Consider the following 18,344-nt stretch of genomic DNA (forward strand, 5'->3'; position numbering starts at 1 on the left):
GTATCTACAGCTCCTTGTCTCTTCTTTTGGTTTTCTATATCCAGGGTTGTTTCCATGTGTTCTTTCTTGATTGCTTCTATTTCCATTTTTAATTCCTTCAACTGTTTGATTGTGTTTTCCTTGAATTCTTTCAGGGATTTTTGTGTCTCCTCTCTATGGGCTTCTACTTGTTTATTTATGTTTTCCTGGAATTTTTTCAGGCATTTTTGCGATTCCTCTCTGTAGGCTTCTACTTGTTTATTAATGTTTTCCTGTGTTTCTCTAAGGGAGTTCTTCACGTCTTTCTTGAAGTCCTCCAGCATCATGATCAAATATGATTTTGAAACTAGATCTTGCTTTTCTGGTGTGTTTGGACATTCCATGTTTGTTTTGGTGGGAGAATTGGGCTCCGATGATGCCATGTAGTCTTGGTTTCTGTTGCTTGGGTTCCTGCGCTTGCCTCTCGCCATCAGATTATCTCTAGTGTTACTTTGTTCTGCTATTTCTGACAGTGGCTAGACTGTCCCTATAAGCCTGTGTGTCAGGAGTGCTGTAGACCTGTTTTACTGTTTTCTTTCAGCCAGTTATGGGGACAGAGTGTTCTGCTTTCGGGCGTGTAGTTTTTCCTCTCTACAGGTCTTCAGCTGTTCCTGTGGGCCTGTGTCTTGAGTTCACCAGGCAGGTCACTTGCAGCATACAAGTTGGTCTTACCTGTGGTTAGAACTTGAGCTTACCAAGGCTCAAGTTCGCTCGCGGGGTGCTGCCCACGGGCTCTTTGCGGCGGCAGCAACCAGGAAGACTCGTGCCGCCCCTTCTGGGAGCTTCAGTGCACCAGGGTTCCAGAGGCTTGTCTGCCTCTCTGAAGGTTTAGCTCTCCCTCCCACGGGATTTGGGTGCAGAGAACTGTTTATCCGGTCTGTTTCCTTCAGGTTCCGGCGGTGTCTCAGGCAGGGGTCCTGCCGCTCCTGGGCCCTCCCCCACGGGAGCCCAGAGGCCTTATACAGTTTCCTCTTGGGCCAGGGATGTGGGCAGGGGTGGGCAGTGTTGGTGGTCTCTTCCGCTCTGCAGCCTCAGGAGTGCCCACCTCACCAGGCGGTGAGGTCTCTTTCCCACGGGGTCTGGGAGCAGAGAGCTGCTGCGGGCCGGGATCCGCGGGTGTGGGACTTCTGGTAAACACAGGACGTGCCCGGTCCTAGAGGAATTCTGCCTCTGTGTGTCCCGATTTCACCAGGCAGCTTTCTTGCAGCAGACAAGTTGGTCTTACCTGTGGTCCCGAGGCTCAAGTTTGCTCACGGGGCGCTGCCCACGGGCTCTCTGCGGCGGCAGCAACCAGGAAGACCTGTGCCGCCCCTTCCGGGAGCTTCAGTGCACCAGGGTTCCAGATGGCCTTTGGTGTTTTCCTCTGGCATCCGAGATGTATGTACAGAGAGCAGTCTCTTCTGGTTTCCCAGGCTTGTCTGCCTCTCTGAAGGTTTAGCTCTCCCTCCCATGGGATTTGGGTGCAGAGAACTGTTTATCCGGTCTGTTTCCTTCAGGTTCCGGCGGTGTCTCCGCTGTCAGACTTCTTAAAGAAAAGATGGACCAGAAGCACAAAGATGTCATGTGGTGGGTTTAGGAACTATAAAGTAGGAAACCTTATCTATAGAAGAACTCTGGAACACTCCTCCATTGTTGGTGGGATTGCAGACTGGTACAAGCATTCTGGAAATCAATCTGGAAGTTCCTCAGAAAATTGGACATTGCACTACCTGAGGACCCAACTATACTTCTCTTGGGCATATACCTAAAAGATGTTCCAACATACAACAAAGACAAGTGTTCCACTATGTTCATAGCAGCCTTATTTATAATAGCCAGAAGCTGGAAAGAACCCAGATGCCCTTCAACAGAGGAATGGATACAGAAAATGTGGTACATCTACACAATGGAATATTACTCAGCTATCAAAAATAATGTCCTTATGAAATTCATAGGCAAATGGATGGAACTGGAAAATATCCTGAGTGAGGTAACCCAATCACAGAAAAACACACATGGTATGCACTCATTGATTAGTGGCTATTAGCCCAAATGCTCGAATTACCCTAGATGCACAGAACACATGAAACTCAAGAAGGATGACCAAAATGCAAATGCTTCACTCCTTCTTTAAAGGGGGAACAAGAATAACCTTGGTAGGGAATAAGGAGGCAAAGTTTAGAAGAGAAGCAGAAGGAACACCCATTCAGAGCCTGTCCCACATGTGGCCCATACATATACAGCCACCCAATTAGATAAGATGGATGAAGCAAAGAAGTGCAGGCTGACAGGAACCGGATATAGGTCTCTCCTGAGAGACACAGCCAGAATACAGCAAATACATAGGCGAATGCCTTCATTAAACCACTGAACTGAGAACGGGACTCTGAGAAGGAATCAGAGAAAGGACTGAAAGCGCTTGAAGGGGCTTGAGACCCCATCTGAACAACAATGCCAAGCAACCAGAGCTTCCAGGGACTAAGCCACTACCCAAAGACTATACATGGACTGACCCTGGGCTCCAACCTCATAGGTAGCAATGAATAGCCTAGTAAGAGCACCAGTGGAAGGGGAAGCCCTTGATCCTACCAAGACTGAACCCCCAGTGAAGTGAATGTTGGGGGAGGGCAGTAATGGGGGGAGGATGGGGAGGGGAACACCCATAGAAAGGGGAGGGGAGGGGGATATTGGCCCAGAAACCAAGTTAATAAAGATGAAAAAAAAAAAAGAACTCTGTATTTATTTTAAAAGCCTAATAACTTTTATATTTAATTAATTAACTAACAACAGATGAAAAGCAGGGAATGTCAAGTGATACAAACACAGAAAACCACACCCAGACCCATAATTAAAACTTCAGAAATCTCGTCACTGAGTGCAGAGATCTTACACTGCCCTGCCACCTAGCATGCGAGCCTGTCCCCTACCCTGCCTTATCTATAGATCCTGGGTCAGAGACAAGCAATTAAATCACCAGCACAGAAGACAGCATGCGTTTCGTGTCTTAGTTGGTCACACTGCTGCTCTTGTGGGTGCAAAATGCTGCCACAAAGGGAGTGGGCACAGCAGATAAAGATAAACCAGTGGGTTTACATCAGGGCTGGGGATCCCTGAGCTTAAGAAATATGTCCTTTGGGGTTGGGGATTTAGCTCAGCAGTAGAGCACTTGCCTAGCAAGCGCAAGGCCCTGGGTTCCATCCCCAGTTCCGAAAAAAAGAAAAAAAAAAGAAATATGTCCTTTAAAGGGGCTGTTAGCACACCTGCCTGATCTCTGCTCTAAAACACTACTGGTGCATTGAAAAGCACTCTGTTCTGAAGAGAGATACCATCTTTTTTCTAAGGTCCTTATATCTCAAGAACCCCTGACAAGATAATCCAGGCGAAGCTGTCACACTGTGTAGATAGACAAGTAGGGCCGTGGAGAATCACCTCCCAAGGCTCCAGTGTAGTCACCTCTCCATGCCCCAGTCCCTCGTCAGTCTGCAAGCCTAGTCCAGCAACTGAAGAGCCGCACATTCCCTCCTGCATCAAAACCAGGGCTGGGGCAAGATTTTGTCACTCAAGTTGCTACTTTCCCCTGCACCCACGCTCTTCTCAGCATACACCCCTTGTCTCACCCTTGTCTATTAAAACACCATTCCTATATCAAATAAACATTGGTCTCATGGCTTGGCTTTGACACTGTGGGCCAGAATTCCCCTGGAATAACCTCCCCCACTTTCTGTTGTGCACTTTGTGGGTGATGCTTCGGCTCTGACGGGAGTTGGGTAGCCCACAGCTTGACTGACCAACACCTTGGAGCTGGGCTGGCTGTTGCCAGAGAAACCGGATGCCTACTTCTTCCTGTAAAGCCACGGACTTTGGGCTAAGTTCTGCATCCATGGGGATGAAATGAGCAGAGGTTTTGTAAAACCAGGCTCTGGTAGAAAGACACTGCTTCTAGCTCTCCTAGCCTGGTAGCTAATTACCTTGCCCTAACCTGAGCTGGCTCATCCATCGTCTACACTGACCCTGCTCACGTCCAACCCACTCTCCAGGAGCTTCTCAAAACACACATGGCTCTACTGCCTCCTGTCTAGACTTTTCCAGAATTCACACTGCCTTTAGACTAGAACACCATTCTCAGCATGATATGCCAGGTTGAGGCTCTGCCTGCCTCTTCTCCACCAGGGCCTTCCTCCTGCTCTTTCGTCCTCCAGCCTGCATGCCAATCCTGACCCCTCACATAGCATCTTTATGAACCCTGTCTTTTCCCCACCACCCCACATCCCTGATGATTGATACCTCTTCCAGGTATCTGGAATAGATGTGTATTAGCATGTGTTCATAGAGAGTACTTTCTTTTAGAGCACTTAGCCAAGTTTACAGTTGTATTTTTACAAATGGGTTAAAAAAAAAACTCACCAAATTCTGTTCTTTGTTCTTTCTCCATGATCTTCACAAGGTGTTTGAAACAGTGACAGTTGTTAGAACAACAAATGAACATATAAGTACATTCAATAAAATTAATTATTCATAAGCCTTATGTCCTTGGACAAATCATTTAATATTAGTCTATTTGTAAGACAGGAGAAATGGCATCTACTCACAAAACAGTGAGTATCAAATCCCCCACCTCCAGGTTATTCATACCACAAGGCCATGCCTAGCATTTTACAAGGACGCTGGTAATCTAGACTTGGTCTTCATATTTGTGCAGTGTTCTTTCTCACTGACCCGTCTTTCCAGCTCCATAGTAAATATTCCTATTTAAAACAAAACAAGTCAGCCATGGGCTGACTTCAAGAAAACTGTTCTCCCGACACAGCAGATCGGTGCAAATGTAAACTCAGAGATTGTGACAGCAGCAGGAGACCTGCACAGGCAAAGGTCCAGTGTGGAGAAGAGGACCAGGCACAAAACCTCACCTCCCGACCAGGAAGCCATTTGTGACCCATAGCTGCTAAAAGGGGAACATCTGCTTTCTGGAAGTGACCCGGGGTCTGTCAACCCCACTCCAGGGCAGGCCCATGCTCAGGAGTAGCTGGCCAGCACAAAGCAGATTGTGTGGGTTTGATTTTTTTGGTTTATCTCTTCTTTTACATTTACTTTTAGTTTTAAAAGAGAGAATCAACGTAAACTTGACCACGGGGTGGGGAGAAGTGGAGGGAGTTGGCAGAGGGGAAGGAATAGGATCAAAATACATCATGTTCGCTTTTCAAAGAATAAATAAAAACTAAAAATGGAAGACAAAACAATAAATGAAAAAAATTGAGGAGTAAACAAAAGACGTGAATGGATAATTAATGGGTTTCCATTAATTTGAGATGGTTCTTAAATATATGGAAATATAGCCACCTTCCCTCATAGTAGGCATGCCAGTTAGACCTCACTGAGGTACTCTTCATGCCTACAAGGATGCAAACTCAGAGACTGAGCAACTGAACTTGGAGGAGCTCCTATCCACAGAGCCCTTTATTCGTAGCTGGTGAGAGAGCAAAATGACAGTTTAACTTGCAGGCACGTCCACCTTTTTGACATCACCTCAGAGCATCTACAAAGTCACTGTTCTCTAGAACTGCTCAACCAAGCTACAAAAATGTCACATGCACACACACACACACACACACACACACACACACACACTCTCGTGCATGCACATATGCGTGCACGCATGTGCATACACAAACACAACTCAAAATGGCTTAAGTTTATAATTTTTTGTTGAATCACTCATAGCTGTCCTAAGCCACCTGCAGCAGCATGCTGTCCTCAGGGCAGACCACAGCGGGCACACCTACACAGAGAAGATGATGACAGTGGTTTTTAAAAACTGCATATGGATTGGATCTGGTAACCCAGTAAATAGAAACACTTCCAAACACATGAAATCCCACATGGGCAGATGACTGACTGCAGCAACATCTGTAACTACAAAATACTGTTTAAATGCCCAAACATAGGTGATTTTTTTTTAACCCAGTGGATCATGTAGCTGTAAAAGACAATGAGGAAGACCTCTGTGAGGTGATGTGAAGTGGCTTCCCTAAGATATGGGCATGTGAAAGACGCTAGCTGCATAAGAGCATAGAGAACACCCACCTGCATGTCTTTTAGCCGTGCAAAGAGAAATGCAGCAGGGAGAACAAAGCAGAAAGTCCCAAGACGGTTTACTCCAGCATAGGCAGAATAGGTGGAGGGAAAGGGGGAATGCTTCTAAGGCTGTGTGCTGTTTTCACTATTTGATCATGTTAATGTTCTACAAAGAATAAAAGTAAAGGACTGGAGAGTAGCTCAGAGTCCTGAGTTCAGTTCCCAGCGCCCAAGTCCAGAAGTTCCCAACTGCCTGTAATTCCAACTCTGGGGCATTGGCGCCCTCTTCTGACCACTGTAGGCATATGCACACATGAGGCATACAGACACACAGACTCACATGCAAACTCTTAAATAAAAATAAAAAGTAAATCTCCTATTTAAAAAAAGCAAGCCCTGGGGTTGGGGATTTAGCTCAGTGGTAGGATGCTTGCCTAGCAAGGCCCTGGATTCGGTCCTCAGCTCCGAAAAAAAGAAAAAAGAAGAAAGAAGAAAAAAAAAAAAAAACAAGCCCTACCAGGCAGCGGTGACACATGCCTTGAATCCCAGGACTCAGGAGGCAGGCAGGTCTTTGTGAGTACAAGGCCAGCCTGGTCTACAGAGAAAGTCCCGGGACAGCCAAGGCTACACAGAGAAACCCTGTCTCAAAACAAAACAAAACAAAACAAAAACAAAAAAGAATTAAAATATAAATACATACATAAATAAATAAATATGGGTGGGCACAGCACCTGAAACTCAAACTATAAATATCTCTGAGCCAAGTGAACATCCATATTGGGGTGAAAGGCCTCACTTGATGATGATTTCTAGGGTTCTGAGTGCTGCCCTAGCGGTAATGTTTAATCTATCTATACACAACGGTTCTGCACGAGTGTGGTTCTCGAGCAGCCTGAATACTTAAGGGGCAGGGTAGAAATACTCAGCTCGGGGATCCACTCCAGACCTACCAAATCCAACTCAGCATCGTGACCTGGGTCCATGGGTGCTGCTGGGGCGCTTACAACTTCCGAAGCATTAAGCTACGGGACAAGTATGTGACAAAGCAAACTTAAAATGACAACTGCGGAGTTCCAAATAACTGACAGCGAGACAGTCAATTTCTCCTTGGGAAACTTGCCCACAAGGACTTGTTCTGAGGTGACCAAAGGCCTAAGGGGAAAAAACCTGTTTTACAACATTGCCCAGACTCCACTACTCCGAATAGCAAGGGGCCTCTCTTCCTGTGAAGCAGGATCTGCAGCCCTTCCTCTCATACAGGCCTTGGCTGGTCAGGCTGGTTTCCTTGTGAGCATCACAGTAACCCCTTCTCTTTTCAACTTCAAGAGGACTGCCACGGTTGGTCATAGGCCACTACAGCGAGCGGCGCAGAATGCACAAATCAAAAAAGGGTTTTCTGATGAACCAATCCTAAGTCTTGCTAAACCATAGAAGCAGGTCTAGCTTAGCTGTACATTGAAGCCGTTTCCATCCCTCACCTTGTGGATGCTGGCATTCGCCAGGGCTCCCAAATCCTAGCTGTTGGAAGTTAAACGGCATTTATTTCCCCCTCCTTTCTCTTCGCCTTCTTTCTTTGTACCAAGTAACGAGGTAATCTGGTTCAAACAGAACAGCTGCTTCATAAATTCTAATTCCAATGCCTTCGTAAGAACCACCGGCAGCTAAGTGCACAGGAGTCACTATTCACAAGTAAAGTTCTGATCAAAGCTTAAAGAAAAACTCCTTCAATTGTCACCCAGCATTCCCTAAAATTTATAATTGTCTGATGCCCGAGTCAGCTAATGATCATATTTTTTTCATTTACATAATACCAAACCACACTTTCTATTGAACGCTACTGCAGCCTCCTCAAAGCTATTCAAATCTACCCTGACAAACTCGCCAGCCATGTCGGAATGAGAGCTGACTGTCAGACCAGTCACCCATATCCTTGCAGATAATTTTACCCAAATCTAATTTTCCCAATGCATCTTAGAAAGTTCTAGGTGTTTGAGAGACCTGCGGAGATCAGGGAAGCCAGGATCCCGGGCTCTGAGGCGGGGCGGTCTCGAGTTACAGCTCCACCACCTTCTGAGCCACCTGTTCCTCCTCCAAGAGCTCGCACCAGGACAGTGAAGTGGAGTTCACTGCAGTGGCGGCTCCGCCCAGCGCAGCCCGGGGCAGCGCTGGTGGCCGGTGAGTACGTGGGCAGCCAGGGTCCTGGGTGCTCTGGAGGGGCCTCCGTCCCACCAGACCCTGCATTCTGACTCTCACCACCTCTCCTATGGGTCTATCCCTCTTGCTCTCTTCTCCCAATAATGACCTGACTGCCTGCATCCAGCATCCCGTTCCCAGACCGTGCAGGATAAGATTATCAAGAATCGCTTTCATCCAACAAACTTCTTCAGACCCTTTCCCTCTGTCAGCTCCTTGGGGACGCTTTGGTTGGAGGGACCACTTGAGGTCTCTTTGATGTTCGCCTTGATTTCGTCATTTCCAGGACGCCCTGAGCTGTCTTTGTCCAGGGACCCTCTTAGCCCTAGCTTCTTTGAATCCACACATTTCCTCTCTGGCGACTCAGAGTCCTCCTGTTGGGCGAACTCTGCTAGCACCTGCCTATTCTGGGTTCCTGGGTTTCAGGAATGGGCCCCCTGCTGAACGCTCAATAAAGCTTGAACCTCAGTTTTCCACTTCCTAGTTAGGACTGCTAGGAAATATGGTGTTGGTCTCCTGCCCAAAAACCCTGTGCTCACCGAATCTCTTAGATGGCAGGTGCTTTAGTGTAGGGTCCCGGCGGTGTTTGTAGTTAGTAGAAGCCCTTTGTGTTCAACCAACTTTACTGGTGCTTACTCTGCCTCCCTTTAACTTACCCATGAGCCAATCTCTGCCCAAGACGCAAACTTGACATTCTTGGTGAACTCAGCATGCTAAGATAGAAAAACTGCCAGGATCTGCTGGCCCTGGTCCGACATGAAGAGAGATGGGGAGACGCACTCCTACCTGGGAGAAGGCTTGTGATACTGCTGGAACTAGAACTAATGATAATAGTAATAATAATAGCAATAATAGTAGTAATAATATAAAGTCAACAACAACCAAAAAACGGCAATTTGGGGAAAGATTCAGTTATTTCCTATCTGAAAAGGGGGACTGTATGTATTGGATATCAATGAATTATCTACCAGGAGTGTCCAATATTTGACATTATGATTTGATATCAACATCTACAAATGTGTTGGGGTTTGTTCGTTGCTGTCCTGGGATGCATGAGTCCCATGGCCCTCGTACTGGGACATGCATGAAAATGGAAGCAAGTCTGAAATATGCGATAGGAAATCTAAACGCTTAAAAAAATAAAATTTGAATTTCTGGGGATGGGGAGGGTGGGGGCCCAAAACTCAGGATCTAGCACAAGCAAGTCCCCATACTGAGCTGCAGCCCTGGCTAAAATACACTTCCACCAGCCCATTCGTCTAAGTATGGGAGCAGAGAATTGCCTTGTATCAGAATACCTTAGCAAGGAGGGAAAATGAAAGTCAAACCAATTTGCAACAGAAAGAAATTTAAGGGTAAGGAATTCCTAAGTGAGGCTGATACCTTAAGTGCACTGCTGGACTGCTTTCTGGTCTGTTACGTAATACCGGGAGCCCCATTCTGTCGCACAGAACTGCCTTTTTCTCTCCTTAACTACTCTGAAACTAGACAGAATTACATGGTCCTCATTAATTTATGAGTGATACCAAAAGAATCGGCTCAATCCAAGTACCTCAGTGTCTTCTGTGCATAGACGCTTTGCTAAGAGCTGAAGGCTGAAGACTGGGACCTCCCCTGTTAGCCGAATGGAAAGGCGTGGTTGCAAGTTTGCCCAGCCACTTTGATTGACAGACAGTCCAATCAATCTTCAGCTCATTTGCAATGCCTTCTGGACGTTCCGATCCATCTTGCAATGATGTTTTTGCCCTTGCGAGTGGCAATGGTTCCAAAGAAAGCAGTTTTCTAGGACATACCCTGGTGTTTGCATTGCCATCAAGATGATTAAGATCCAGAGGAGACATAAGGAACTTGTTTTTCCTTCCCTTGGCTTCACTTTGCTTGGCTTTACTCTGTTTTCTTTCTAACTAGTGAACTCTTGAAACGAAGTCAAAATGGATACATTTAATCTTCCAGGGTCTCTACCCTATATTTTTTGTCTAAGTTTTGATTTCATGAAATGTTTCCTTTTCTTTTCTTTTTTTTTTTTTTTGAGACACAGTTTCATGTTGCCCAGACTGGTTTCCAGATACATAGCCAAGTATCACCTGCTTATATCTCCCACATACTAGGATGACAGGGGTAAGCTGCTATGATCAGCAGGTGCAGGTTTCGGTATCAAACCCGGAGGTTCCTATATACTAAGCAAGCATTCTACTGAGCTATGTTCTCAGTCTTCTGGATGTAAAATCTTCCACTGTAGACACCAGAGTCACCCTTGAAAAACCCAGTGGTGGCAAACCTTTCTCAAAGTCTAGCAATGCTCGGGACTTTATCTCTAAGAAACTGTGCGGGCACTCAAAGTGTGGCATACCTTCCAGAAAACTCCTGATGCCCAAGTTATGGGACATCAAATAGAGAGTAAATAGATGGAGGGGAACAGCTGTGCAGCCGGGATGTAGGTAAGCCAACGAAATGCATCTGAGTTAATGTGCTGTGAAACAGAACGATCTAACCTCTCGAGAATGTCTTTTATGAATGAGGTGTGCCAGCTGTGTCATTTGAGAGACTTAAAAGACTCATACATTTTTTTAATTAAAGCAAGATCACTTTTTAGGTTAAAAGCACCCCACCTTCACCAGATCTCATGTACCCCAGGCTAGCCTTGAATTCACTGTGTAACTGAAGCAGGCCTTGAATTCATCGTCTTGCTACCTCCAGTCCCAGCGCACTTTGAGTGTGCATCTTATCCAACTCTCTCAGGTCCCAGTGCACTGAGATTGTGCACCACCACAACCAGCGCTCTCAGTTTTCTATTTCTTTTGCTCTCCTCGAGGATAAAAAAAAATGCTCCCTAAAAGATTTGTTCCCAGTACTGATGCTCCATTTGAGGGAATTATTCCTCACACAAAGGTCTGTCCTGATGAATATCAGAGTGGCTGAGTAGCTTGCTAATTCAAGCCTACAAGCCCAGCTACACTGGAAGCTGAGACACAACTATCACAAGTTTGAGGCTAATCTAGACAATTTAGAAAAGCCTGACTTAGGGGTTGGGGATTTAGCTCAGTGGTAGAGCACTTGCCTAGCAAGCACGAGGCCCTGGGTTCGGTCCCCAGCTCCGAAACAAAAGAAAAAAAAAGCCTGACTTAAAATAACTAAAGGGAACTACAGATGTACTTCTCTAACCAGTATGGAACTCTGGGTTTGATGCACAGTAACACACACACACACACACACACACACACACACACACACACACATACACACAGTTTCTCTTTATATTCATGTTGGGTTTTTTTTATATATCATGCAAGTATCATGTCATATAAACCACTGTAATAGCAGTAATTCTGTCTTGGGAGGGAATGGGTTAATTATGAATGTCAAGGGCTGAGAAGATGGTACAGTGAGTAAAGGTGCTTGCCCCCAAGGCCTGCTAGCCAAATTTGATCCTGGGACTCATGGTAGAAAGAGAGAATCAACTCCCTGGAGTTGTCCTCTGACTTCCAGGTATATACCATGACATATACACCCCAGACACAATTCCAGGTGTATACTATCATATATACACCACAGACACAATTCCAGGTGTGTACTACGATATATACACACACAGACACATAATTCCAGGTGTGTACTATGATATATACACACACAGACACATTTCCAGGTGTGTACTACGATATATACACACAGAGACACATAATTCCAGGTGTATACTATCATATATACACCACAGACACATTTCCAGGTGTATACTATCATATATACACACACAGACACAATTCCAGGTGTGTACTACGATATATATACACACACAGACACATAATTCCAGGTGTGTACTATCATATATACACCACAGACACATTTCCAGGTGTGTACTACGATATATATACACACACAGACACATAATTCCAGGTGTATACTATCATATATACACACACAGACACAATTTCAGGTGTGTACTACGATATATATACACACACAGACACATAATTCCAGGTGTATACTATCATATATACACACACAGACACATTTCCAGGTGTGTACTATGATATATACACACACAGACACAATTCCAGGTGTGTACTATGATATATACACACAGAGACACACAATTCCAGGTGTATACTATGATATATACACACACAGACACAATTCCCGGTGTGTACTATGGTATACATGCCCCCCCACACACACACAAATAAACAAATATTTTAAGAAATTGTGGGATACAATTACAAAATATTACGGATGTAATTTCCTTCATAGAATGAACCAGAAAATACTGGTTTAATTTCCCTTTCCTCTTTGCGTAGGGAAGGGCGTACTGTCCCTTTTCCAGCCCTCAGCAGTGTACGGCCCTGTGCCTGGAGCTCCTGGCTGCGTGGTCATCCCCTGCCCCTTGTGCTACACATTGGATCTAGGTGAGTAAGAGCCCTCCTGGGATACCTAGGAGCAGGTCAGATCATGCCTGAACCAAAGACAGCCTTACATTTTCTGTAGGCCAGGACTACAGACGCAATCTGGAAGGAAGGTTTTAAGCTAGATTGGGATCAGACTAACTAGTTTTAGAGATCCATCAGCTTTGACTTAAGCCTATTCTTAATGGCAAGTAAGTGGCTCCCGGTCAATGCTAGCATCTCATGAGTAGAAGTCACCGGATGAGTAAATCCTCAGAGGCCATGGCTAAGTAGGCGTGTGCACTGGGTAAAACACAATTCTGTGTGTAACAATAGGACCAGTGGCTCTCAACCACGTATGGGGAATCCCATTGTGCTTCTATTGCCTAGGAGTTTGCTTTCAAATAAAAACATTATTTTAAAGCAAATGTTTTTAGCTCATTGGCTTGGCAACCCAGGTATCTCTAGTTTTGAAAAGTTCCTTGAAGTTCCTTCAGTCAAAACAGAAGATTACCAACTGGCCAGACATAGTGTCCTTGTGGATAGAAGAAAAGTCCTCAAACCTCCATTATACCCAGTCTGCAGCAGCACCAAGCTCAACAAATGCTCACACACATGCACATGCACCTCTCAGCCGTGGTCCAGCCCCGCTTCAGTATCTCCAGGCACAAGACTGTGCCTTGCCTCCTCTCTACTCCCACAATGCTTTGCTGCGTTCTCGGCTTCCTATCTCTTTGGATGGGTGAAACTCTCGCCTATCAGTGTTGATCAGCTGTTCTGAAAGGCCCCGGGAGACGATAACATCTCTTCTCTGGGTATCCATGCCAGTGTTTAATAGCCTCTTGAAACTTCGGAGAAGTGATCAGCAATTGTGCCGTGGGGAAGAAAGGTGTCAGCAAGGAATAAAGAGATCATCTCGACAGTAGCTGAAATGTGAGTTTCTGTGTCCAGGCAGAGATAAAAACTGATCCTCACACCTTTCTCAAGTAGCCAGAGGCTATTGAATTTCCGGACTAGGGCAGGAAAACAAGAGCCCGTTGCTAACCTTACTTAGTACTCGGGACCTGATCTTCTTGCCGTTACATTGTAATTTCTGTCACTGTCATTCTTGAAAAACTATCGTTTGATTTAGAGATAACTTATGACAATGTGACTCATTCTTTTCATTCTCTTTACTCCTACATTACCTAGGATACAGGAAAAAGTGTAGATAGTAGACTCAGGCTAGGGTTAGAACAAAAGGCAAGCTGAGGAACTGTCAGAGGAAAGAGGCGGTAAGCAAGTGGCAAGGAACCATATTGAACTTCTTACCCCTCAGCCCCACTCCCCTTGACTTGTCCTACAGCTTCCCATCCCACCTGTGTTGGTAAAAGTGGGTCTGTGATTCGGGATCCTTTCTGTTCCTCATGGGCTTCCCTACACAGTGTGGAGCAGTAGCTCCATGGGTGACCTGGTGACCTAGATACACCTGATCTGACCCAGATGCCAATCCCAGGAACTTAGTTAATTTTTGAGAATGTCTTGGGCTAGAGGATTTTTTTTTCTGGAGTGGGAATTGACTTGCAGTAAAGTTCCTTAGCTGAAAACAGAAACCTAAGGCCTATAGGACCTGCCCTCCTCCACCCTTCCAGCCACCATTAAAGACATGTCCAGGACTGGACTCATTTGATAAGCTTCTTGCTAATGAGATGTCGTACTTTCGAGCATAAGCTGTGTCACCATTTCATAATCGATTCTTTACCAACTGCTTACACTGAATCAAGGGATGGACAAAGACACTAGGAAAAGATGGATTTGTCACCATAACTTTATTGGAAACCCTATGATTATTAACCTCAAGGGCATATTCACATGGGTCTGTGCAAGCATTTGTCCTCCCATATACCGAACGTGTTTAAGGTTGCACAAAGTTTGTCTTGGTCCTTAAGATTATCTTTACTTTACTTTTCAATTTTTTAATTCAAAATAATAAAATGCTGTGAAATAATTAGAAATGATAAATTTTTCTCAACTAGTCCCTGTGTGTTTGCTACTAATGACAGGATCTCCTTCCTTTTGAAGAGTAGTGTTCTATTGTGCGTACACACCGTATTTCCTTTGTCCGTTCATCTGTTCATGGACATCAGGCTGTTTCCATGTCTTGCCTCTTATAGATAGCACTACAATGGCAAGATCCATGTTGCTTTGGGAAATTGTGTCAGTAGAGTTATTAGCATATATGCTAGTTCTTATCTATAGCTGAGGGGGGGGGAGGCTCTATTCTGTTCCCTAAAATGGCCCAACTTACTTTCCCTACCAACAATATACAAGATTTCCCTGGTCTTCACACCCTCATCAATACCTCTTTCCTTCGTCCCTGCTTTCCTGAAGGTCATCCGGGCTCACCTGCATCCCCACTGTCACTTTGCTGCATCATGAAATCTTGTCAGCCTCAGTAGTTTCTGTCTGTCACCCCTGAATTTAATGTCAAATGCCAGAAGACTCCTGTATCTGCAGAATTCTGTGAAAGGAAAACAGAAAGCATCCGCTGCTCCTGTCCTGACCCTTAACACCTGTTATTCTGTAATTAGGCAGCAGTTTCTACTGTGGACAAGCTAGAAGATGCGGCAAAGCAACAAAAAGAGCAAAGTACCTCCTCCCCTGCCACTTAACGTAAACACTTACCCATCTTCCCTATATGTGTATACATGCCAAGGCAAAAAGTACATTTGGTAAATTTTAACATACACCTGCTCAGAATGCAAAATAGACAGTAATAAATCAAAGGCTCACGGTAAGAGAGTAACACAGGCATTTGTTTTCTTCTGCCCCAGAACTCCATTTAAATGGCTGTAAAGTTATGCACAAAGGGAAATCTTTGAAGAGAATGACATAGAAAAGTGTTTAGAAGCAAGTTCGTTACAAAACAGAACCAAGAATTAGTGTCAGAGGTCGGGGAGGACTGGGGCAAAAGTCATGTCCTCTGGAAATGACTGGACCAATTCACTCATAAACTCACATTAGCTGTCCCTGACTGGACAAGATAAGACAGTCAACATTCTGGCATGAGTCAGGAGAGAGGCCACGAGACCCTACCGACAGTTAAAGGAAGGAGGGTTATTTTTCTTTAAAGGTATGGGCTTCTGGAGGGTCAAGCATGTACCACTGGGTGGTCCCCACACATAATGTGAATGATAAGCATAAATTGGACACGGTGGATTATAAAAGAGATAGATGTCAGATAGATAGATGATAGATAGATAAATAGATAGATGATAGATAGATGACAGATAGATTCACTAGAGCACACGAGGGGAAAAGAATACATCAGAAGGAGGGTTGCATGTAGGGTGGATCCAACAGGAATAAAGGGAGAAGAGAAGGGATGAATATGGGCAAAATATATTGTGCACATGTACAAAACTCTCAAAGACTAAAGATAGTATATTTTTAAGAAGAATTAAAGGACAACCACAAAGAAGCCAGAGATTCTCAAGGAAAACACACATACACATACACACACACACACACACACACACACACACACACACACACACACAGTGCAAGCACGGACCCTTCAAAAATGGAAAACATTCATGAATAGAGTGTCGGAAAGCAAAGAGATGTGACAAAGTTCTTGTGGGTTAGTTGTAGTGAACTCCAGTTCCTCATAAGGGTGTGAAGCCTGCAGGGTACGATTGGCCCTCAGTATTCATGGAGATCATATCTAGTACCCCCTCCCTAATTGCCAAAATCCACAGATACCCAAGTATCTTATACAAATATTTGTATATAATCGACACACATCATTTCAAATACCTTAAGTAGTCCTCTGTAAATTATTTATAATATCTGATGCAATGTTAATGCTCTTTAGAAAGTTGTTTGGAGAAGATGATAAGAAAGAGGTCAGCCGATTCAGGATGCAGTTGCCATCCACGTCTGTTCTATCTGTGGTTGCTTGGATCTGTTGGGCATAGGATACACATGTAATACAGGGAGGCAATCATGTTTCACTTTTGTCCAACACTCAAAAGGAGGGTGAGCCCTGCCCAGAAGGCTGCCTCTTTACTCTAATGTGAAACTAGCTGTGTACAAGGTCTGCTCTGTGCACAAAGCCTTCATTTTGGGGATTGAAAAACCTAGTTCTAGAGTATGTAAAGATTAGATAGTAGAGGAAGGCAGCTCAAGTTAGGTTAAAAAAAAAAGTTCTGGGGGGTGGGGAGGGGAAAAAAAAGTTTGTGACATCCTTAACCTGTAAAGAAAATGTAGAAACAAGAAGAACCTGACACATAATAGAGCAAAAAAAAGAAACATCAAAAGAAACCATGCTGTTGCCAGACAGAAGAGAATTCAAGGGAAAGAAAATATTTTTTTAAAAAAATCTGGCTACCAATGGCTCCAGCTGTATATGTAGCAGAGGATGGCCTTGTTGGGCACAATGGCAGGAGAAGCCCTTGGTACTGCCAAGGTTGGATCCCCCAGTGTAGGGGAATATCAGGGCAGAGAGGTGGAAAGGGGTGCGCATTTGAGTGGGGGAACACCCTCATAGAAGAAGGGGGAAGGGGGATTGTATAGGGGGTTTATGGACAGGAAACCGGGAAAAGGGATAACATTTGAAATGAAATTTTAAAAATCCAATAAAAAAAATCTGGGTACCATTAGAATAATTAAAATATATTCCTTACAAACAGCAAAAACAGAATATTAAGAAGAAATTAAAAAATAAAGCAAATATATTACAACAAATTTGTACATATTAATAAAATAACATTTTATTACCCCTGCTCAACATAGCAAGACCTCCATCTAGCAGTATAGGAATAGTAGTACTATTGACAATAGTAATAATAAATATTTCTTAGCCTAAAGTGTACATTTGAAAAGTTCTTACATTGCTATTTATTTTGTACGTGTATGTGTGTGCACATACATATGGGTCATGGTTCCTGAGGAGGTTTAGTCTGCAGGAGCTGACTCCCTCTTTTGACCATGTGGGTTCCAGCCCTGGTCCTTGGGCTTAGCAGCAAATGCCTTTACGGTCTGCACCATCTCTCCAGTCAAGTTAAAAATCTAAATCTCTCAAGTTACCTAACGAAGAGATGAAGAATGCCGAGAATAGGCAAGAATGAGGTTAAAAGGAAAACAATTCAGTCAATCTACTAGAACTTCAGGAGGAGAAAACAAATGGAGGGGAAGAAGTTGACTAAGAAATAAAATGGACTTAGCACGTTGTAAGTAGACAGACAGATGTATAGATATATAAACACATAGACTGATTGCCTCTTTTCCTTTATTGTAATTATCAGTCTCAGAGGGAGTAGGAAGCAACCAAGGGGATGGATGGAGGAAATGGAAGAGGAGGTGATTATAACTATATTTCTTAGCATTTTAATGTAAACAGGGGTCTGGACATGCAGAGATGAATGTTTCGAAGTCAGGGCGTAGACTACTGGAGCTTTATCTCGGGGGGGGGGGGGCAGGAGGGGGGAAGCCAAACTTGTCTGCTGAGGATTGGCTGGAAGCTGCTCAGGAATGGACCGGATCCTGTGGGATGAATTCTTTCAGTTTTGTTGGGGAGCATGATCTCGTACATAGAAATCGATTGCCGGTAACACCATCGCTTATATGTAAAGGTGAAGTGAAGCTATTATCTTCAGGCAGTGAAAGGCACCTCATCCACTTCCGGCGGCACTTCCGGAAACAGTGGTCTGAGGACATGCT

General features: G+C 44.5%; 1 protein-coding gene across 1 annotated transcript in view; it reads left to right on the forward strand.

Moving 5' to 3' along the window:
- The first annotated feature begins 8,169 nt into the window (after positions 1-8,169).
- Positions 8,170-18,344, forward strand: part of Slc26a5 (solute carrier family 26 member 5) — a 61,493-nt gene continuing 51,318 nt past the window's right edge. Inside the window, exons 1-2 of the mRNA XM_087659478.1 lie at positions 8,170-8,244; positions 12,558-12,665. The gene's annotated coding sequence lies outside the window, so the exon portion shown is untranslated. The remainder of the gene's footprint in view (positions 8,245-12,557; positions 12,666-18,344) is intronic.

This window comes from Rattus norvegicus, chromosome 4, assembly GCF_021556685.1.
Source record: "Rattus norvegicus strain SHRSP/BbbUtx chromosome 4, alternate assembly SHRSP_T2T, whole genome shotgun sequence".
Taxonomy (NCBI): Eukaryota; Metazoa; Chordata; class Mammalia; order Rodentia; family Muridae; genus Rattus; species Rattus norvegicus.